This window comes from Emydura macquarii, unplaced genomic scaffold, assembly GCF_026122565.2.
Source record: "Emydura macquarii macquarii isolate MOO-44397 ecotype Brisbane River unplaced genomic scaffold, CSIRO-AGI_Emac_v2 contig_1451, whole genome shotgun sequence".
In the NCBI taxonomy this organism is placed as follows: Eukaryota; Metazoa; Chordata; order Testudines; family Chelidae; genus Emydura; species Emydura macquarii.
This window is the reverse complement of record NW_027131588.1, coordinates 8,844,097-8,865,527: the sequence shown is the minus strand read 5'-3', so window position 1 is coordinate 8,865,527 and position 21,431 is coordinate 8,844,097. Positions and strand designations below refer to the sequence as shown.

General features: G+C 40.2%; 1 long non-coding RNA gene across 1 annotated transcript in view; it reads right to left on the bottom strand.

Moving 5' to 3' along the window:
- Positions 1 to 21,431, bottom strand: part of LOC137156385 (uncharacterized) — an 86,437-nt gene that overhangs the window by 6,143 nt on the left and 58,863 nt on the right. Inside the window, exon 3 of the long non-coding RNA XR_010920749.1 lies at positions 3,745 to 3,839. This is a non-coding gene — a long non-coding RNA (uncharacterized lncRNA). The remainder of the gene's footprint in view (positions 1 to 3,744; positions 3,840 to 21,431) is intronic.

The following is a 21,431-nucleotide window of genomic DNA, read 5'->3' as shown; positions in this document are numbered from 1 at the left end:
TAATACCAAAATTTACATTTCTTTTTTGGTTCACATTACAGATCAACAAAATCTTTACTACAATTACAGTACTTTTATAAGACTGAGTTTGAATTACTGCTTTCTTGTTTAGTTGCACAGTCACTGATGCTGTATCAAATCTTGAAAATAATCCAATGAGAGTCAGGAAACTCCATAATTTTCAATTTGTAGTGTTTCCTTCATAGCACTGGTTGAGGCAGAGTATGCCTCCTCTCATTTTTGGATGATCCAAAATTTGTGAGGAAAGCACCTGAGTTTCTTTCACAGAGGAAATACATTCCCTAGACCTATGTCAGATTCTGTATTGAATGGTGTGATTAATGTGTGATTTGCTTGTTTGATGTATGATGATGTAAAACATAGACTGACACTTAAATGACATATGTATAATGTATGCAACACATTGTTCTATATTGGGGAGAAATAAATATATTACATTTGCTTTGACTGAGAGACAAGTATATTTTGCAAAATGAATGAAAAATAGTTACCCCATATGTTCTACAGAACTGATTCAGCTTTCAGTTGCATCAGTGTACATCCAACAATGGAGCAACTCTGGACTGACACCAAATGAATTCAGTGGAGTTACTGCAAATTTATACAAATATAATTGAGACCAGGATCTGGCTCATATTTTAAAAATCACTCAGAAAGTGAGATGGAGTTGAGATCCTGTTGTTTTGTATGGACCTTTCATTCATCTTTTCTTTCCATTAATTTAACTCAATTATTACATAGATTCAGATTCTCAGGTGGAGTAAATCAGCCTCAATTTATACCAGCTAAGAATCAGGCTCATAATATACAAATTTATGAGATTTCAGAGGACTCTTTTGTTTACTCAGCCATGAGTAACAATACTAATTTATGAATTAAATATTTTAAAATGTGCATCTACTGCATCTGTTTCTAGTAGGAAAATGTTTTTGGTAACTCTGCTTTAAATAGGTAAAAATTAAAATGCTGTCAGGAGTAGGAAATGGAATCTCATTCAATGACAGTTCATCAGCAGGTTGTAATCTTGAAGTTCTACACCTAACATTTATCTCTGTGGGCTGCTTCACCTGTCACACAGCTGTGTTTTGAAGATGTAGTCAGCTCTCTACAGCAGCCATGTTAAATTAGGAGCGGGCAGTTCAAAAATATGAAAGCAACATTTTTGTTTCAGGACAACCATATATTATCAAAAAACACCATTTATGGGATTACTAAAGAAGTTATAATTTCAGTTCAATGTTTTATTTATGACATCACAGAACCACTTGAAACAAAATTATACCCTTGCATTTTTCCCAGAGGGTGCTCTTTGTTCTTCATATTGTAACTGATGGAATGTAAATCAATTTATCTGAATAAGAATAAGGAAGAGTCTTCCAATGAAATCTCATGTCAGTTTTACAAAAGTGGAAGAAATACACAAGTGCTTTTTTCTCTATTTCTCCCCAATATTCAAGGGTGAGGAGGTGGGAAAGGTTTGGCAAATGACTAACATTTTCATTATTTAAATTGTAATTTTAGGATGCTAAGAACCTGATTTTCACTTACACTAAGGCTACTTTACATCTCTCTGGCAGTGCAAAGGGGCATTGAAGTGGGAGTAAATTATATTTACACCCATTTAAAAACCCTTTCCGTGGTTAAATCTAAAGTGTAAAAAGGCTTAGTGTAAATGAGAATCAAGAGCTTAGATCATTTTACAATGAATGTGTGTGTCCAGTACATACCCAATATGTTGCTCAGAACTCTGAAAATCAGGCCTTGTAAGGGGTCTCCAACTGGGGTCTCCAACACTGAGCCCTCCAAAATCACTAATCACTTCTGAAATCTTGCCCATGCACATCTGTGTGTGTGTGTGTGTTGGGGGGAAGCTACGCAGCTGTACAATGTATATGTAAAGAATATGTAAATAGCTATGGGAACAAAGATTAATCTCTGTTCACAAACAGGCTAATCCACCACATTGCAAAACCGGTTTCGAGGTGTGGTCTAATGGTCAGTGTGCACCCCTAGGAAGCAGGAACTCCAGAGTTCTAATGTCATTTTTGACACTGATTTCCTTTGTAGCCGTGGGCCACAGACGCTCTCCCTCAGTTTCTCCATGTGTTAAATGCTGATGATAACAACATTTACCTGTTTTAGATCGGTGTGCAGATTAGTCAGTAAATGTTTGTAAAATGCTTTGAAGATGAAAAGCACTAGTTCAGTGCTAAGTATTATTATTATGTATTTACCAAAAGATGCTGTAAAGATATAATTGTCCTGAGCACCACACCAGGACTTTGAATTGCTTATGCTATGGCTAGTTCAAAGCAAGCAGGTTCCTATCAAACAAAATATTTCAGAAAAGCCACAGTCAAGTCAAAATGACAACTCATGTAGATGTTGAGGTTAGGAGTCTCTCTACATTGGACTGTGTAAAAACTTTAGATATTCGTTCACCCCCTCCATACTCATGCAGAACTTACGTTAAGACTGATTGGACTTATATACACATGCCAAAGGGAGAACAGACTATGTATTCTTGTAGCACTGAGGACCAGAGAGCAAAAAGAAAATACACATGATTATTTTGTGTATTCTGCTATGAACAAAACCATGCATGTACCTTACTTATTAACTCATCTTTAGCTGTGCTTTAGAAATAACTGCTATTACTCAATCCCAAAAGATGCTGAGCATTCTTAACTTCCATTGACTGCAAACTCACAGAAAGTGGAGCTGAGATCCCATTGTTTTCTTGGACCATTTGATTGACTCAAATGGAAAGTAAGGGCACTCAGCACTGCACAGGATCAGGCACCTGGGTCAGATTTGAAATATCTTTTTCAGATCTGCTGGTATCATGGCAAATTCTCGGGGGGCGGGGGGGGGGGTGAGATAAGCAGCACACTCAAGAGCTTCATGTGTCCAGATGTAAAGTTGAGGAAAACTCACCCTCCCACTAAAGACAGAGCTACTAATGTTGAATATTACTAAATGTTATTAATTGCTCAATAACACTGCGGCCTGGAAGCTAGAAAGGAAACATATTAGAAAAGATCCTGTGCTTTACCAGTCCCGGATGAGTAAGGGGCGAACCAAAACACAACTAGATAATTGAGTTTTCTTGTGTTGGGCACAATAATAACTAAGTTTGATTAAGAACAAGTAAATAATATAGCACTTTTCACATAGAAGCCCTGTGACATTACCCAAGGTACAATCTGGACTGTTGAACAGCTCTGTCCCCTCAATTCTCCAGCCTGGGGTGCCTTTTACACTGCTCTCCTGTGAAAGCAACCACTCCTGGCTGCTCACACAGCCTCCAGCCTATAAACTGCTCTCGGCTACATGGTATTAGTGGTATGGCCAACCACTCTTAAATTACATTGCAGAGCAACACTAGCAAATTCCCAGTCGAAGACTTTCCCCAGAAATGTGTGTCTTGTACTGCTCAGCCCTTTCTTAGACAACACAAGCTCATATAAAGTCTGTCATTTTATTAATAGAAAATGGTATGCACAAATCCTGTTATCTCAAATGGAGTTTCTCAGACACTTCAATCTACGCACGCTGGTGTAGATAAAATAATAAAACAAGTTTTTTAACCACAGAAAGATTTTAAGTGATTACAAGTAATGAGTCATAAAAGTCAGACTTGGTTACAAGAAAACAAAAGTAAAATGCAAATAATGCCTAACTTAACAAGCTAAGTGGATTCAAAGCAAAAGTCTCTCTCACCACATGCTTCAACAGTCTTACTGGATGAATTCCTTTCAGACAGGATCTCTCCCTCAGTCCAAAGCTGTTCCTTTGTTCCTTGGGTGTTGTGGCTGCTGTGGGTAGAGAGAAAGGAAGGAACAATTTGGGGTGTCTGTTCCCCATTTTTATACCTTTTTCTTTTCTTTAAGAATCATCTCCAGCTGGGGTTCAGGAGACAGAAAGTCTGTGGGGACAGGAATCTCCAGTTGTTTCTTTGCCAAGATAAAAATTTCTCACTCATACCCTTTTTCCTGCCAAAGAATGGCCATTTAATCAAGTGACAACCCATTTGATTTTGTTGACACCTGGCTGAGGCATCAGTTTGCCTTTTGTCTCAGAGGAACTGGTTTGTGGCTGCTTCCCCAGATTTAGAATATATCTTAGTAACATCATACAACAGACTCTTATACCTTTACATACATTGTTGCCACACACATTTTACCAGGACAATAATGATAGGCAAATCGTGAGCTTTCACAGGATACCTTAAAAGGCATAGTTTGTACAAAATGTATCATTGTCTTGAAAAAGGGGATACAGACTGTCACTTTACAAACCATACCATCAATTTTGCATCAGAATGTGCTGGCACAGACCTTTTACCCAGGTGGAGACCCATTGACTTCAGTGGAATTCTGCATGTATGCAGGGGGCTGCATGAGCAAATTCCAATGCAAGATTGGGGGAGACCTGTCCAGACGTGGTACTAGGTGTAAACAGACTAAGCAATTGCTTAGGACCCAAGCAGTTTAAGGAGGCCCCAATTTAGTCTTACCCTCAAAATACCATTTGTCTTATCTTATTTACTGTGATTTTTTAAACGAGTGTATTAGTGTGTGCTGCACTGGTATAGTTTTTGGTTTATGGAAATAATGAAATTAATATTTTTAGTGGGTGGTGAGATAAAGGGGGACCGTAAAATATTCCTGATTAGTGCCCCCAGTGAGCTTGCACCATCTGTAGGTCTGTCTGTTCACATAAAGGAATCGCTTCTCCCACGGCTGAAGTGCGACCACCACTGGGGATCAATCCTGCAATGTCCTGAGTGCCTCCTGATGCCAATGACAGCTGAGGATACTCAGCCCCTGATAATCTTTGAATTTAAGGTTCCAGTACTAAGCTACTGGTGGCATCTGATGACTGTTTCTGAGAGTGGTGGTGGTCTTTTGGAGAGCGGACGTAGAGGACTTTTCTTATCCTGCCTAGCAGCATTCTTGAGTGTCTACAATAGAAACTTTTGCCAGACTAGGGTTGTCAGTTGGGGTGTTATTTATTTAATGACATTTCCATGCCCGCAAAAGCCGTCGTGTAGACACAGTTATATTGGCATATCATTGTGCCTGTATTGTTTATTCTGCTCAGGTAACTGTTATAAGCAATACCGACAAAAGCACTCTTCCTGGCAGGAGCACATCTATACTAGTAGGGTCTGCCAGTACAGCTAGATAAGTATAACTATACCAGGACACTTTTTCTAATGTAGACCTGGCCTGGGCTTTTCATCTCACTGCCTAACAGTGTGCAGAGGCAGGAACATATTTAAGATTGTATTTCAGATCAACATATAAGCCTGAGTCAGTCAAACCTCCACGGATAAATGTGCACAGAAAAATATATATTTAAATGTATTTTTGTTAACCATTAAGCTGTGTATATGAGGAGAGATTAATAAGACTGGGACTTTTCAGCTTGAAAAAGAAACGACTAAGGGGTGATATGATAGAGGTCTATAAAATCATGACTCGTGTGGAGAAAGTAAATAAGGAAGTGTTATTTACTCCTTCTCATAACACAAGAACGAGGGGTCACCAATTGAAATTAGTAAGCAGCAGGTTTAAAATGAACAAACACAGTCAACCTGTGGAACTCCTTGCTAGGGGATGTTGTGAAGGCCAAGACTATAACAGGGTTCAAAAGAGAACTAGTTAAGTTCATGGAGGATAGGTCCATCAATGGCTATTAACCAGGATGGGCAGGGATGCAAAACTATGCTCTGAAGTATCCCTAGCCTCTGTTTGTTAGAAGCTGGGAATGGGCGACAGGGGATGGATCACTTGATGATTACCTGTTCTGATCCTTCCCCTCAAGTACTTTGCATTGGCCACTGTCAGAAGACAGGATACTGGGCTAGATGGACCATTGGTCTGACCCCGGATGGCCATTCTTATCTGTCCTCCTACACAGAATATGTGGGATGGAAGGGACCTCTAATGAACCCAAATAGTCTCAGACTCCAAAACTGTAATAGGTGATTTCATTATTCCTAAATCACCCATACTATTCCTATTATGCACTTCTTTGGTATTAATCATCATAGTTTCTTGCACTACTACTTTCTCACGCATATTGAAGCAACAATTTAGGAAGCATCAAATTTCAGTTGTGGACAAGACCCTCATGATGGCCTTATTATACTAGATACAGAGAGGGAGGGCTTCTTGTTCCATGATGCTGCAGGTGTAGGGGCTATCTACCAACTAACAAATCGGTGGGCATGCAGCACGTGGAGTCATCACACCACCTGTTCATAGAAGTGCTTATAATATGTACTGGAGCCAGGTATAGTGTGGGCAGCCTTTCTACACAACTCTGCTAGTGCTTGCTCAGTCCTGACCTGCAACATCGGTGCTTCCAGGGGCTCGTTTTAACTTGTATGGCAGATTTAGTTTTACACGCATTACGCAACAATTAAAAGCGGAAGAGCTAGAGCGGTTAACATTGCTTTGCCACTGATTTGGTTTTAGTTATTCTTGTGATGGGGTTATTTGGACCCTGAGAGAAGTCAGTAGATTAGTAAAATACAGCAGTAATTTTACTATGTTCTGATTCCATTAGTCTTTTCCGTCTCTATTCAGAAAGAACTCCTGTATGAGTCCAGTGATTAATAGCTAGATTGAGACTTCAGACATAGCCCTGAGAAAGAGGTGATACATAAACCGAATCACTCCAGAAGTAGCCCTGAGCGGCACTGTGACTCAGACACAACTCTGAGTCACCTTGCTTCCCCTGCTTCCTTTTCGCTCTAGGGGGTAGTAACTGCCTGCTGGCCAATAGCACCTGACAATTACTGCACCCCCATGCCACCCTACCCCCACGCCCTGCTGCATGCTGACTCAGCTCTGCTGGCCAGCAAGTAGCGAGATTGGAACCAAGACTCCACCTATTCTCTGTCCCTGCCTGCTCCCTCCCTGCCCGCTTGCTCCAGAGGGGAGAGAAAGCAAGCACCCAGCCCCACTTTCTCCTGCGTGCCTACACCCATCTAGAGATTCTTACTCCCTTTTGTGGGGATGTAGTGCAAGTCACAATCTAGGTCTCACTAAAGATTTCACAATGGGGCCCAGACACTTCATCTGAAAGGTAAATTGCCTTCTTTACGCTGGTCTCTTCAGTATGAAAAACCAGATGTCTAGGACAGGAAAGTGAAAGCATGATAAGCAGCTAAACGACCATTTAGTTATTATTGCAAAATATTTTAAATGAGCTAAAGAGGCATTTAAAGGGTTACATCTAGAACTTTAGCTAAAGTTTTAACCCTTTTACAGTACTGACAGATGTTGGTTAACTAACTAGTGGAGAGCAGATTTATTTCTACCTTCATGAGACAAAAAAAAAAAAGAGAACACTAAGGCCTGGTCTACACTATAGTTAGGTCAACACAAGTCAGCTTACGCTGACCTAATTATGTCAGTGTACACACTACAGCCTTGGTCCTACTGATGTAAGACCCCACTAGACTGACATAATAACTCCACCTCCATCAGAGGCGTAGCCGTGTAGTCAGGGTAACCCAGCCTCTGTGTAGACACTGTGGGTTACTTATATTGGCTGTTGGCTGTCATTTTTGTCAATTTCACGGCTCCAGAAATTGACAGGAAAACCAGGGTAAGTGGGGCTCCAGCTAGAGCCAGGCTGTACCCTGGGTTCCCGGCTCCCCCCAGGAGCCCAGCTGCTTGGAAGCTCCTGGCTCCCCAGTCTCCTCGGGGAGTAAAAAAGCACTGTAGTCTCTCATACTTCTGACTCTCCTGCAATGACAGGTTGCACAGGTGAGCATATTTTTCTGAATCTAAATGTTTTATTTATACCAGGTAAAAATAGGAGCAACACATTCCTTTAGTTCTAAATAATGCGAAAAAGTGTGTTGCTAGGGCCAAAATTAGAAATGTGCTAAACAACAAAGCAATTCTATCAGCACTGTTAAAATACCTTATGCATTGTCTCTGGTACAGACTGCATCCTTCCACAAAAAAAGAAAAGTGAATTTTGGTAGCAGTTAGTCAAGGATTCTGTCATGTCTGCAAAGACAAGGAAGGAAAATTTACTTATCCTTTCCCAGGGGTTTCTTTTGAGATAGTCTGCACTGCATCCATGATGGAAAAGAGTGAGGTGGGCCCAATGCTCTCAGCCACACAGGCACCAGAAACTGATCATGGTCACTAGATCTTAGCAGACAATCTTTATTCAATACTCACGTGAAAGACAAGCCTTATGAAAGTCACTAGCATTATTATTCATGGGGGGAGGAGGATGATTCCTTCCTAATCCTCCATCTGGAGATGAATTTAACCATTTGAGTTTGAGAAGGAAACAATAATTAGAGAGACACTTTTAATTTAATAATCAAACTTCTCTCTGAAACTATTTGAGGCCAGATCTTCAGCCAATTTACACAATGAGCTGATGGCTTGGCCCTTCATCTGCTAGTGTTAGAAACCCCTAATGTAGACAGGCAAAGCTGCTATTATTATTTATATTAAGGTAGTGTCTACAGGCTCCCAACTAGATCAAGCCCCCTTGGGCTAGGTGCTGTATACACAAGTAAAGCCGCAAAGAGTTTATAATCTAAATAGACAAAACATGGGAGGCACAGAGCAAAGCAATTTATCTAAAGTTAGTGAAAGATATGGGAACATAACCTACATCTCCTGACTCCCAGTCCAGTGCCCAATCCACTGGACCACACTGCAATTTACACCTATGTAGTTTAATCTGGCTTCAAACTGAGATAAATTGCAGAGGTGCAAATCACAAGGACCACACTGCAATTTACACCTATGTAGTTTAATCTGGCTTCAAACTGAGATAAATTGCAGAGGTGCAAATCACAATTCACAGTGCTTTTACATGGGCTTTTCCTGATGCAACTAAACTAGCAGCTGAAACCCCCAGTGTAGAGTTCTTGTTAATTAACTTTGTTATATAACGTTTGTTAACTTTGACCTACAAAAGCATGTAAGCACGTTTACATTTTATTGACTTCAGAGAATTTTCAGACAATAGTTGGAACCAGAGAGAAAGTAGCATATACCTCTCACCTTCTCCAGATTTAACCAGTGGGTCTGTGACTGATTGTGTTTTATACCAGTAAAAACACAAATGGAAGTGAATTATTTAGCAAGTCTTTTAGCAAGTTCTACAGGTTAACACTGGGCAACCATTCCTCTCCAAAAATTATCACCTTCCGTTCTCTAGTTTAATGAGACTAGATTTGTTCATGAACATTCTTGATTGCGGCATGATCTGTTTAACTTTTTCTGTGGTTGTCAACCTTTTTTCATTTGTGGACCTCTAAAAAATTTTGAATGGAGGTGTAGATTCCTTTGGAAATTTTAGACATAGTCTGCAGACGCCCAGGGGTCCGTGGACCACTGGCTGAAAACCACGGTTTTATGGAATGATAACCTTTGGTGGACCCCTCAGACATAGTCTGTGAATCCCCAGGGCTCCATGAACCACAGGTTGAAGCGACTTTAGACTACCATATTTACAAGCATTTGATATAAATCAGAGGAGGGAATTCTGTACAACTGGTTTGTCTTGTTACTAGCATGCATAAGCAAAATCATTTGCAATTAACAAGCTATAGCTTTCTGTCAAAAGCTATTAGATGTGTAAAAAGCCTGCAGCCAGAAAGGAGCTTTGTATATTTTGTAGTCCCCGTCATAAAGAAAACCACTGAACTAAAGGAAACACCGTATTGTACATGCATGGTGTGAGTATCTCAGGTGTTGTCTCTGCATCAGGTTTATGGTTTGATTTTGAGAGAAGTACACATTAAGAGAAATACAGTCTGTGAGATTATGTCAGATAAATAGCATTTTTGGCCTGGATAGAACAAGATATACCATAGTTCATGGATTTAGCCAAGAACTGAAAGGCAAAATCACTGGGGGAAAAGATTAGGATAGCCTTAAGGAAAAAAAAATCCCTTATTTGCTAAAAGGAAAAGGACCCTGTGCTCTCGCCACTTCATTTAGAAAGTACTTACAAATCTTCCCTTTAGTGGGTTTTCCAAAAGGCCATTTTTCCACGGGTATTCAAGTGAGGTGCTCACACTGGCATAGGTTGAATGACCAATGACTCATCAGGATTGCTGGAAGGAAATTTGAGTGGGTGAATAAAAAGTGGCCGACTAACCTAAGAATTAAAAGTTGATGTGTGGGCAGATATGCAGGGCAGGATTTTGTGTCAGATGGGTGCACTGCACAAACTATGGACTTGGCTCTTTGTCTACTTTGTTTTAAAGTGGTAGGCAGAAGGGGAAGACTGGGACGAGGACACACAGATCTCTAAAAAAATTCAAGGGTGGAATTTCAAAAGCACTCAGCAAACGCCTACTGACTTCAATGGGAGTAGAGGAAGGCCAACCTTAAGCATTTCTGAGAATTTGACCGCAACTTAATGTTGGCATTTCCTCACTTTTAACTGTTTGTAAACGTAATGTTCTTTTATTTTTTATACATATATATGAAACATAGCTAGATGATAACTACTGGAAAAAAGACTAGACTGTCCAGCTACCACATACAGATTTATGCTTATTTATGTTTGATTGTCTAATGTGTTTTATTAGCTGCTCTCCTTCTAGCGGAAAATTTTATTTCCTTGCTGAAATTCAATAATAGGAAAATAAAAATACAAAATATCCCCAAACACCATCACAAAATGTTTTCCTGCTGTAGTAGTTCCAGTAGGCCACAGCATATCTGCTCTACTGCTCTGGGAGAAAATAAGAAAATTAGGAGACAAAACAAAAAGCGAGCTGGCTTGTGACCTGACATGGTCATGTATGATCACCCAGCATTCTATTATCCTTAATAAAATTCCCTAGGAAGTATCTAGGAAGAAGTAGAGTGTGTGTGTGTGTGTGTGTAAATTAAATAATAATTTACACTTAATGCTTCTTTAGGGTCTTTTAATCAGAGGATTATAAATAAGGAGTTGCTTATTCTCTACTGCCTTGCACCTTATTTAGGCTCTGATCAGCAAAGCACTTAAGCATGTATTTAACTTTAACCATGTGAGTAGTCCACCTGAAGTCAATGGGACTATTCATGTGCTTGAAGTTAAACATGCGCTTAAGTGTTTTGCTGGATCAGATTATCTTGTGTCAAGTCATCACAAAACACCCCCAATGATAATTCTCCACTCATTCCCCCCAGTGGAAGCATTTGACAGCTGCTTTGCACAGATGCAATTGGCTAGACAAGGTACAAGGCACTAATCAGGGCTAGGCTTTTAACCTTACCTCTCATTTCTTACATTTAATTGTTTTAAACCACAATCTAAATATGCAGTTCTAACCTTTGAACAGGAAAAAAAAATGTGACTTGAAAAAATCACGTGTATCTGGGCTTCAGAAGGGCACCCTCTCTCATTAGTCTCTCTTTACATATCTTATGTCTTTTCTTCCTCGTTTGCCTCATGCCTTTGCTCTTTTCCCGTTTTCCTTCTCACCCTCTCTTCCATTGTTTCTGCGTTGTTCCCTAGCCTCTGAGTCTCTTTCCCCATCCCTCGATCACTGCCTGAGTCGCTTTTCCTAACCCACCCGATTCACCTTTCATAAGGCTTTTGTTTCTGTAATGAACAAAGAAAAGGCAGGACATTCAGATTTAAAGCTGACTCTCATCTTGTATGTAACTTATGTCATTGTGCCTTTTCATGCTCACTCCATGGTGAGCTACGGATGAAGGGCCTAATTCAAGCAATCAGTGGATCTACACAGGGATAAAGTTGGGTTTGGAGTGTTAAGTTGAACTATGTATTTCCTGTCTTTTGTTGCAAGCTTCTCATTATTTAATTGGAAGTTTTGGTAACTTACTTTTCTCTATAAAACTGTGCAGACCAGTGTGATGAATGATCCAGGTGTACCCTGCATTTTACAAAAGCAGATCTCTATCTGGCAGATTTTCAACAAAGGAGCTTACCCAACAAGATTTGACCGGCCTTTCCACACCTGGTGAGCCGCTTTTTATTATATACACACACAGAGCTGTCTTTTCTCTCACTGAGCTTAAGAAATCAATCTGATACCCCACTTAAAAATGCTGTCCTGCAGTCATCTAAAAGCGACATTATACCAAATGGAACAAGTGGCTGCTATTTAGATTGCTAGGCAGCTGATCAATATTTACTGATAAAAGGCTGTAAAATTAACCAATTTAATTAATGGGAAATTAAGCATAACAATTTATTAATAAAAGTACAAGAAAATTACAAGTTTTTACTTGTTTCTAATTGCAAAGAGCATGTTAGAGAAAAATTCCAGTATTTCCTTAAAAGAACATTTGGATCAATTTGGCTCATAATTTACATTTTTTTTATTAACAAACTTTATTTAAGCCAAGACCAACAGAAATGCTTCCCTGACATTTTAAAAATTAATTCTAATGGAATGCAGATCCTTGTTCAATATCTAAGAAACAGCAACCTGTTTGGAGGCTCTCTCTAGTTAGATACTCATGATTGTCTAAGGAGTGTGAGGATACCAAAAAAAAAAAAAAAAGTGCTTAACTCTCTAACTCTTTATTACATGATCAGTAAAGACAAACAGGTTATTATTGCTATTTTAGAACAATTGTTCAACAAAAAGCATCATCTTAGACATGAAACTTTTTTTGCCAGTCAAGTTTTAAGATGCTGGTGAGGGCAAAAACTGCTGGTTATAGACAAGCATGAACCTAATCGTTCTAGGTATCTATTTCTAATGCAAGATCCGAGAGCGTAACAACTTTTTATCGCAGCTACAGTTTTAGTTTTATTTTGCATTTACAACCTTAACACTGCTCTTTCAACATAGGAAATTATAACAAAACTAGGTTTTAAAAAAAGCAAACTAAACACCCACATTCCATTAGATGGGATCATATTGACAACCATATGGTTCATCAGTGAAATCTTTAGATCCACTGCAAAGACCTCTGTCACCTGAACTAACAAAGTAACTGACAGCGGTAGTAGGTTGTCATTCTCGATGTGGTCCAGCACTAGAAGTGGATGAGAGACATTTTGCCAGTGGATTTCCCAGATATTTGCTGACAGCTGAGGAATGATTTGACTCAGGAATCATGGTTTCCTTTCCAGGCTCTGGAAGGGAGTTTTTCTCTAGTGGTCATAGATCCTTCTGTCAGTTCCCCCAAGGTTTGACCTTTTTCTCAATCCCTTTCATCCTGTCCTTGTCCCAGTTCTGTCTCTTTCCCTCCTGGCTCCTCATCCTCGTCCTAGTCCTAGTCCCAGTCTCCTTACCCAGTCATTTGCAGTTCTCCCCACACCTCGTGGCTCCTCATTAGCTCTGTCCCTGACCCCAGTGGTTTCCAGTTTCCCCTTGGCTTCTCATCCAATCTCAGTCTCCACCCCCACCCATTTCTCTCTCTCAGTCCCAGTTCAAGTTTCCCTCCCCCACACCAACCTCCAGTCCCAGTCTTTCCCTTGCACCCCCCCCCGGTTCCGTGTCCCAATCCACTTCCTTCTCCCCTCCCCCACAAGTTCAACTCTTGTCCCCTTTGCATTTGATTCAGGCAGCCACCTCCTCCATGCTGCCTGCCTATTAGCAGGGAGAGCACTGAGAGCAGAGGACTGACAGTCTCCCTGTTTGCGATTCCTTTGCCTGGAACTGCAGTTGTAGGGAAAGTCATACGCAGCAGTGCCCTGCAGCCCTGGGCTGGATCATGCTCAGTTCTGACAGACGCTTTGGGGGAATTTAGCTCCTAAGCTCTCTAGCAAGTCTCCACTGAGCATGTACCAACTGCGTTTTTTGAAAAGCTTATAATTTAGCCAAATTTGGTTTTCACAGGGATGGCAAAAGGCATATCCCTGCCACAAAAGGCCACCTGCTAAATTTCAAGTCCCCGCTCCAAAACAGGGAGCACGAGGGGGCTAAGAAATACCGGGGCGTGTGCGGTGCTGAAATGCCCTTGGAAATACTGTACTATTGAGTGATAAATTATGTACTGCTGGGCTTCACAAAGCGAGCCCATCACAGCCTTCAGGCTCTACCCAATTCAAGGACACACACAAAGGCAGTAAGCAGTTAAATCTTCTAGTTGACATTGACTCAGTCCCCCTCAACTCTCAAACGGCCACCTCAGGGCAGAGCCTCTGTAACTATACAGGCCCTGCAGCACATCCTGAAGGGCAGTAGACTCAGGCTCCTTCACACCAGCATGGGGAGCAAATTCCCGAGTCAAAAGGCATCTCAATAAGAAGGTTCTGCCACCAGCCCCAAGATAGTTAAAATCTAAGGGCTTCTACCTCAAGAACCCCAGATCCCAACTGTTGAGGCAGAACACGAGTAGAAAGCTAAGCGAAGGTAACTGAAGCAAGACCGCTTGATAGAACAACATTTGAATTTCACCAGAAACATAATGGAACTAGTACATGCTAGAAAGCACAGGTATACTGTGCTCCAGACAAGAAAGACCACTAAATGCACAGACATACTTCATCTGTAGCCCTCGGGAAGAGTACTGCAGTAATTAAGGCCTTGTCTACACTAGCAATTATGCCGGCAAAACTTCTGTCACTCAGGGGTGTGAAAAAAATGCACCACTCAGTGATGTAAGTTTTGCCGGCATAAGCGCTTGTGTGCATGGTTCTATGTCAGCAACATAGCTACTGCCGTTCGTTTAGGTGGTTTTATTATGATGGTAGGAGAGCTCTCTCCTGTCGACATGACACGGATACACAGCGCTCTTACAGCAGCACAGCTCCACCGAAACAGCTGTGCCACTGTAAGTTTTAAGCATAGACTAGCCCTTATTCACATTTACTACTTCTTTCAAAGAAGTCACTATTATAGCATAGAACACCACTGGCTATGATTTTAAGCTCTATGCTTTGATGTGCAATCTACATACTTTACACCTACATTATTCTCATCATGCATGTACATTGTACACAGGTAAACTGACACCTAAGCGGTTTCCTAGCTATTTTTTTTGTTACTGTGTTTTGGTTTTATCATGAAGTATATAGATTATATGCATCTGCTGCAAATCTTTACTGGAAAATAAATTATTACAATTAGAGATGGCTTTCATCTGAAAGACCTGAGCCAGGCCCTCCCTCCCCAAACTTTGAGGATGCTTGATCTCAATTTTAGGTTTTATCTTGGCCTGGTCTTAAGTAAGGGGAGAAAGGGAGAGCAACCCCTTGTGCGGCTGCATAGGAACCTCCCAGATGGTGGCTCTGACTGTGGAGAGGCATACAGGGACTGGAAGTCTGACACCCTCACCAAGAGCAAATGGGTGCATAGCCTTAATCTTTAGACATAGATTACTGACATCAGAGACCATAATGGATCTTTTAGAAGTGTAAGCATCTGTGACATCAGTAGAGCTACTATATACAGTATGAATGTAAGGCACTAAAGGGTTGCAACATTTCTTTTTACAGATCTGTGTTGATAAGCCAGCTGGATATGCAGTTGGTTGTAAAATGTATTTTGAACAGAACTTGGTTTATACATTTTACTAGGGATCTCAGAGCGTGTTACAAAGAACGAGATACCAGTAGTGCAATGGGTGCAGACAAATGGAGCTGATATCACGAGTTGAGCCTAGGGTATGCACGCTGATCTGTTCAGAGAAGAAATACTTGGCAGTGCATAGCGGGTTATCCCTATCATTTCAAAGAGTGCAATGAGAACTATCATTTCAGTTTGAACAGCCATTGCATAAGGGATAGTCATTTTTAATTTTATCTGAAGTACTGCACCTTCATAGTATCACCTTCTATTTCAAAGTGTAAGGGTGCATCTACATTAGGAAAATACATCATGGTTAACTTGGGCCAGGTCTACATATAAACTTACATCAGTATAATTATGTCGCTCAGGGGTGTGGATATAGCTACCACCACTTGTAGAGGTGGATTACCTCCCCTGTCAGTGTAGTAGCATCTTTACTGAAGCACTACAGCGGCACGGCTGTGCCGTTGCAGTGCTTTAAGTGTAAACCTGCCCTTGGCGTACACTGCAATCCTTTTCCTAGCAAAGACACAAATTACCATCTTCTGCCAAGATGTAGCTGGATGAGGACTATGTCATCAGGCTCTATGATGACATTTATTTAAAAATATGTCTAAGAATAGTAAAGATATTGTTTCCAATTCAGGATACCTGTAGAGCATTCCAATATTTCAGAAGGGATGAATGTGAATTGTAGAAATGTTTTGGCAAAATAACTACAAGAGACTTTCCCATTTCATCCTTTAGGGTTTGCAGAGAACAGTCTTCCTGAGATTAAATACAAGAGTGAATTGAAAGAAAATAGGTTTGTGCAAAACGTTGGTCTACTTCCACCAACTGCAGTAGGAGCAGGACTGGGCCCTTAACCTTTTGATCAAGAGTTCAGGTGCCAATCCTTCAAATCACGCAGGTGGTTAAATTTAAACTTTTGAATAGCTCCATGTCCAGACTTCCAAACCAGTACAAACTTGAACCAAGAGAACATTTATAGCACAAGCAAGTTAGTTTTGCCAGTAAAATGTTTTATTCTCCTAACTGAGCTTTTAGAGACTTTTGTTTGAATAAGATGTTTAATGCTCATAGCCTGTCCCTCTTGATCGAGAAGAAAGACTGTGATGTGGGGGCTAGGACTCAAGAGGTTTGGGCTATCTTCCACCATGTGTGATTTTAAGCAAGTCTTTTCATTTCTGTGCCTCAGTTTTCCCTTCAGCAAAATGAAGATTAATATTAATATTTACCCATCTTTGCAAAACACTGAGACCTAGGGATGGAAAGCATTACATAAACACTAATCCTTATTATTATGAGTCTCCCATTGAGTCAGCAGTTCTAGAACCAGGCCCATTGTCCTGTGTTTAATATAACACAGCGTGTGTGCAATGGAAATGACTGTGACTTCATAAACAGGATTATGACTTCACTGCAGGATAATGCAGGAAGAAAAGAAGAGCTATGGGGAAAGCAAATCCTTATTAAAACAAATATTTTTGATAACTGGCCACAGAAAACTAGTGAAATCATGGCACGTGAGCAGCTAGATATGTGCATGTGTATATACCTAAGTTATTTCCATATGGACCTGCTCCTTCAGAACTTAAATACTCAGTAGCAAACAGTGACTTGCCTTTTGAATAATTGCATCAGCGTTTCCACTCCCCCACCCTCCTGCACATGCTCCTGTACAGTATGTGTCCACCTCCATAATGCCATGGTATTATGTAATTATTAACAATTACATTAAATCCATTCAAGTGGATGCAGAAGCTGAAGTCAGCACAAAAAAAAATCAAATGACGACAGAAACGGCATGATATGCTGAAAGGGGTTGGTTATTATATCACGTTTAGATGTATAGGCTCAGTTCATAACTAAATACCTAGATTTTAACAGCTGTTATGAGTCAGCCGGATAGAGGATTAGTTTTTTAAAAAATGTGTGGCAGTGAAAAAATGCTTTAATCTTGAGCTACAATAGAAGAACAAGTTAGGTCAGGTAACATCTAGTAATTTTGGTTCTCCAATACTACTTAAAAGCATCTCATTGTTCACACAGAAGGTGAAGTGGTTTGACATAGTTCATCATACAGTAATCACATTAACCCATTAGGTCTTGAAAATAGTGGAGAGAGGCTTTTCAGTGATTGTACTATGATTAAGCATTATGGGATAAAACAACAAGAGTCCTGTAGCACCTTAAAGACTAACAAATTTCTGTGGGCATAAGCTTTCGTGACCTGCAATCCACTTCGTCAGATGCATTATGGGATAAAATCTCAGTGAATTGATATCAATCAAAATGCTTTATAGTATGTAATCCTTCACTCACCATTCTCTCTTTTATCTATCGATGTTGTTGTGTTCCCCATCATGATACTATCTAAAGACCTCACAACAATCAATTAATTTATCTTCACATCACCTCTGTGATGTAAAGGGACTTGAGATACAGAGATTATGGGCCCAAATATTGGTCTTAGTGTCCCTTTGCGTGGCTTCAAAAGCATAAAGTGGCTGAAAAGCTGGCGGTTCTGGCCATAAGGGACTATCCCCAATGTTATCAGTTTCCTTGGGGATCATATAACCCGCATAATGGCTTTGCATAACACGCCTCTTCACAGCTTGGGCATAGGAGGTCTCTCCGAAGTGTGACTGTTAATAGGGGACGTGGCTGAGATGCCCCTCAGGGTTTTGGGCAGCCGAGTATACCTTAGAGCGGTCCTGAGGCTGTTTTATACAACCAAGTTTGAAAATTTTGACCTTAAACTCTGTCCACATTCATGAAATGAGGTTAATAATGTAGACCTACCTCAGAGAGAGACTGTAACAAGTAAATATTTAACGTTGGCAAACTGCTTCAAGGCCTAAAGCTCACCAGAACCACACACAACCCTCCAGGCGACCCTCAGATCTCCCCCATATTCAAATACCATCTCCTGCAAAACTTTTCAAAATGTTGACCGACATGCACAAGCCTCAGCGTAAGTAGTTGAGCTCCATGCTCCACAACTATCTCAATAGGAGGCTGGGGCAGGACTGAAAGATCCCCCTCTAACACCCGTTTACGTAAATTAGTAGTAGTAGTAGTAGTTGAGAAGATGAAGCAGGGGGACTTGGGCAAAATGTTTTGCAGGTCTGGCAAAAGTTTAAGGCCAGCCCTAGAATCTACTTATAGGCTAACATCTACACTTGGAGCTGGGGGTGTGATCCCCAGCTCACACAGACATATCCACGCTAGCGCTCATCAAGGTAGCCCATTACAAATGGTAGTATAACCATGGTAGCATGAGCAGCGGTGAGCACATACCCACAGGGTCCAGCCAGGTTTGTAGTTGGGGCAGCTAGCCTGTTCTGCCACTCACTGCTCCCTGTGCTACTGGGGCTACACTACTATTTTTAGCTCTCATCAAGCGAGCATGCTAACATGAGTGTGTCTACTAGAACTGGCGATCCCATCGCCAGCTCCAAGCATAGAGATAATTTGGTGAAAATTTTCAAAATTTGCAATTTTCATGGGAGCGTTCATTTAAAAAGAATAGGTAAAAATTTTCTAAGAAAATGCTTGCAAAAATGATGTCCTTCTTTTGATCAACTCTGATTCCAAACCAGTGTTCAGATGCAGCTCAAGAAGTACGACCGAGGGGAAATTAAGTAACAATAGGCCATTTTAGGCTCAACACTTGTAAACAAAGTGTGTCACACTCAATCCTTGTAGGGAAGGCACCCTTTCCTACAGTAGGGAATTTTCTGAAAAAAAAAAAATTCACTGTTTCTGAGAACACTTTAGCAATGGTGGGGAATTAAAAAAAAAATCCTAATGTGAACAAGCCTACCATAGACAGACAGGATGTGTTGATGAGACATCAAGGCAAGAAGCCCTGAGGCAACACAAGAGCTATGCTGGGTACTTTGTACGTCTTGTTTTTATTTTTTTGAATTTACTTCTTGGAAGGAAAGCAGCTACCATCACCAAATTGACGTCCATTTGGCTTAACCAAATCCCCCCTGCAATAAAACAGAACCTGGGGAGATGGCGATGGGGAGGATGTTCAAACCAGATCTACCAATGAACTTCTCTTTCCTGTCATTCGATTCCTGGTCCTGTGTCAAACAGCAAATAGGATTTTTTAGAATCGATGATTTTATATAATGCTACTAATGCAAAAAAAAAAAAAAAAATTGGAAAATGTGCTAAATTGTACACAGTGATGCAGACTCATGGTGAATTAAAAATTGGAAGTTAATATTGTTTAACACAAGGAATGTGATTCTGTTTTAACTAATTTGGGCAGCTTGAGGAAATGCTATAAAGACTGTTCTAAAAATAGGATTGTGTAAAATTTAAAAAAGGTGATTTTATGAGAATGTATTTATCTCATTTATCATATTTTTTATTATTAATAATTATACATCGCACTCAGAGGACTTGATCCTGTAGCCCTGACTGACTTCAGTCAGAGTTCTGATATAGACCATGCTCCAACAAGCGGCTCTGTATGAGCAGACCCTTCTGCCTGCATGGAGTTACATCCCATGCAAAATCAAGTTGTTAGTGGGAACTGCAGCATTATGCCCATGTAGATCTTTTCAAGATCTCAAATGGCTTTAACAACACTAACACACAGTGGACCTAGTTTAACATTTCTCCATAAATTACTCCTAATTTTGCAACTAAAAAGGTGTATTTAATATTTTCAAATATTTAAAAGAACTGCTAAGTTATCTGAATTACAGCCAAGCAACAAGAACAAGGGTTCTCAAATTCTTTCCATAGCAGGGTCACATCTTAATTTAAATTGTTTTGTGATTGCCTCCCTTCCTATTCACCATCAGTGGGCCACCTCTTCCCTGCTGCAGCCACATCTCATTGCTATGGCAACTGTAGAAATTGTTTATACGGAAAAGTAAAATTAAGAAATTATGGGCTATGTTTTAGCTGTCTTTTAATGTAACGTAGCAGCTGGAAATAAGCAGAGCCAAAACTAAGGATCCAATTTTAGCAAAGGGTGGAAGCATGTACTTCCCTTTAAGTGTGTGCTTAAGTGCTTTGCTTATTTGGAACCCAAACAACCAGTTTCAGACCCTCTCATCTATTGTATACTCCTAGTTTTAATGCACCATCTTCTGATTTATTCTAGTCTTTGTTAAGACTCAAAAAAATAAAATAAAAAAATAAATTTGGAGATGCTATCTGTAATTGTACTAATTAAAAAAAAAGAAAGTAAAAAATAGGGGGCACACCTCAAGTTCTCCTGGAAATTTCCATGGTTTCTTGGAAAAGACAGTGAGATCAAGCAATAGATAAGTGTGGAGATGTTGATTCAGATCTCCTGTTTTAATTAACAGATGAATTACACCTGAGGACAACTTTTCACAGAATCATTAAAAAATAAATCAGGTTTTTAATTAGTCATTCTGAGTTCACACTATATCAGATTTATATGTCAGTATACCCTCTGAGTTAGTTTAATTATGAGATAAGAGTCATTTTATCACACTCATGTAGATTTATGAATCTTTGAAACTGGGCTAGATCAATGCACCTTAAACTGTTAATCCGTGTTAACAGGGTTCACACATGGACAGTTAGTCCATGACAGACTAATGTGCAGTAGATTCATACCCCAGCTTGCTGCAAACTAATTGTTCATGTAGACAAGTCCCTAGGAAAAACAAAATTAGCTCAATTTATATCATGTAACTTAACCATTTTAAATGGTTAACTTCTTCTAACCTTGTAAAAAAAATCATTATATGGCTGGGTTTCTGTTCTGTCTTTCTATAGCTTGGCATAGAATAGGAATAGGCAATGGGATGGATCACTTGATAATTATCTGTTCTGTCCTTTCCCCCTGAAGCACCTGGGATTGGCCACTGTCCGAAGACCATTTGTCTGACCCAGTATGGCCATTCTTATGTACCTCGTG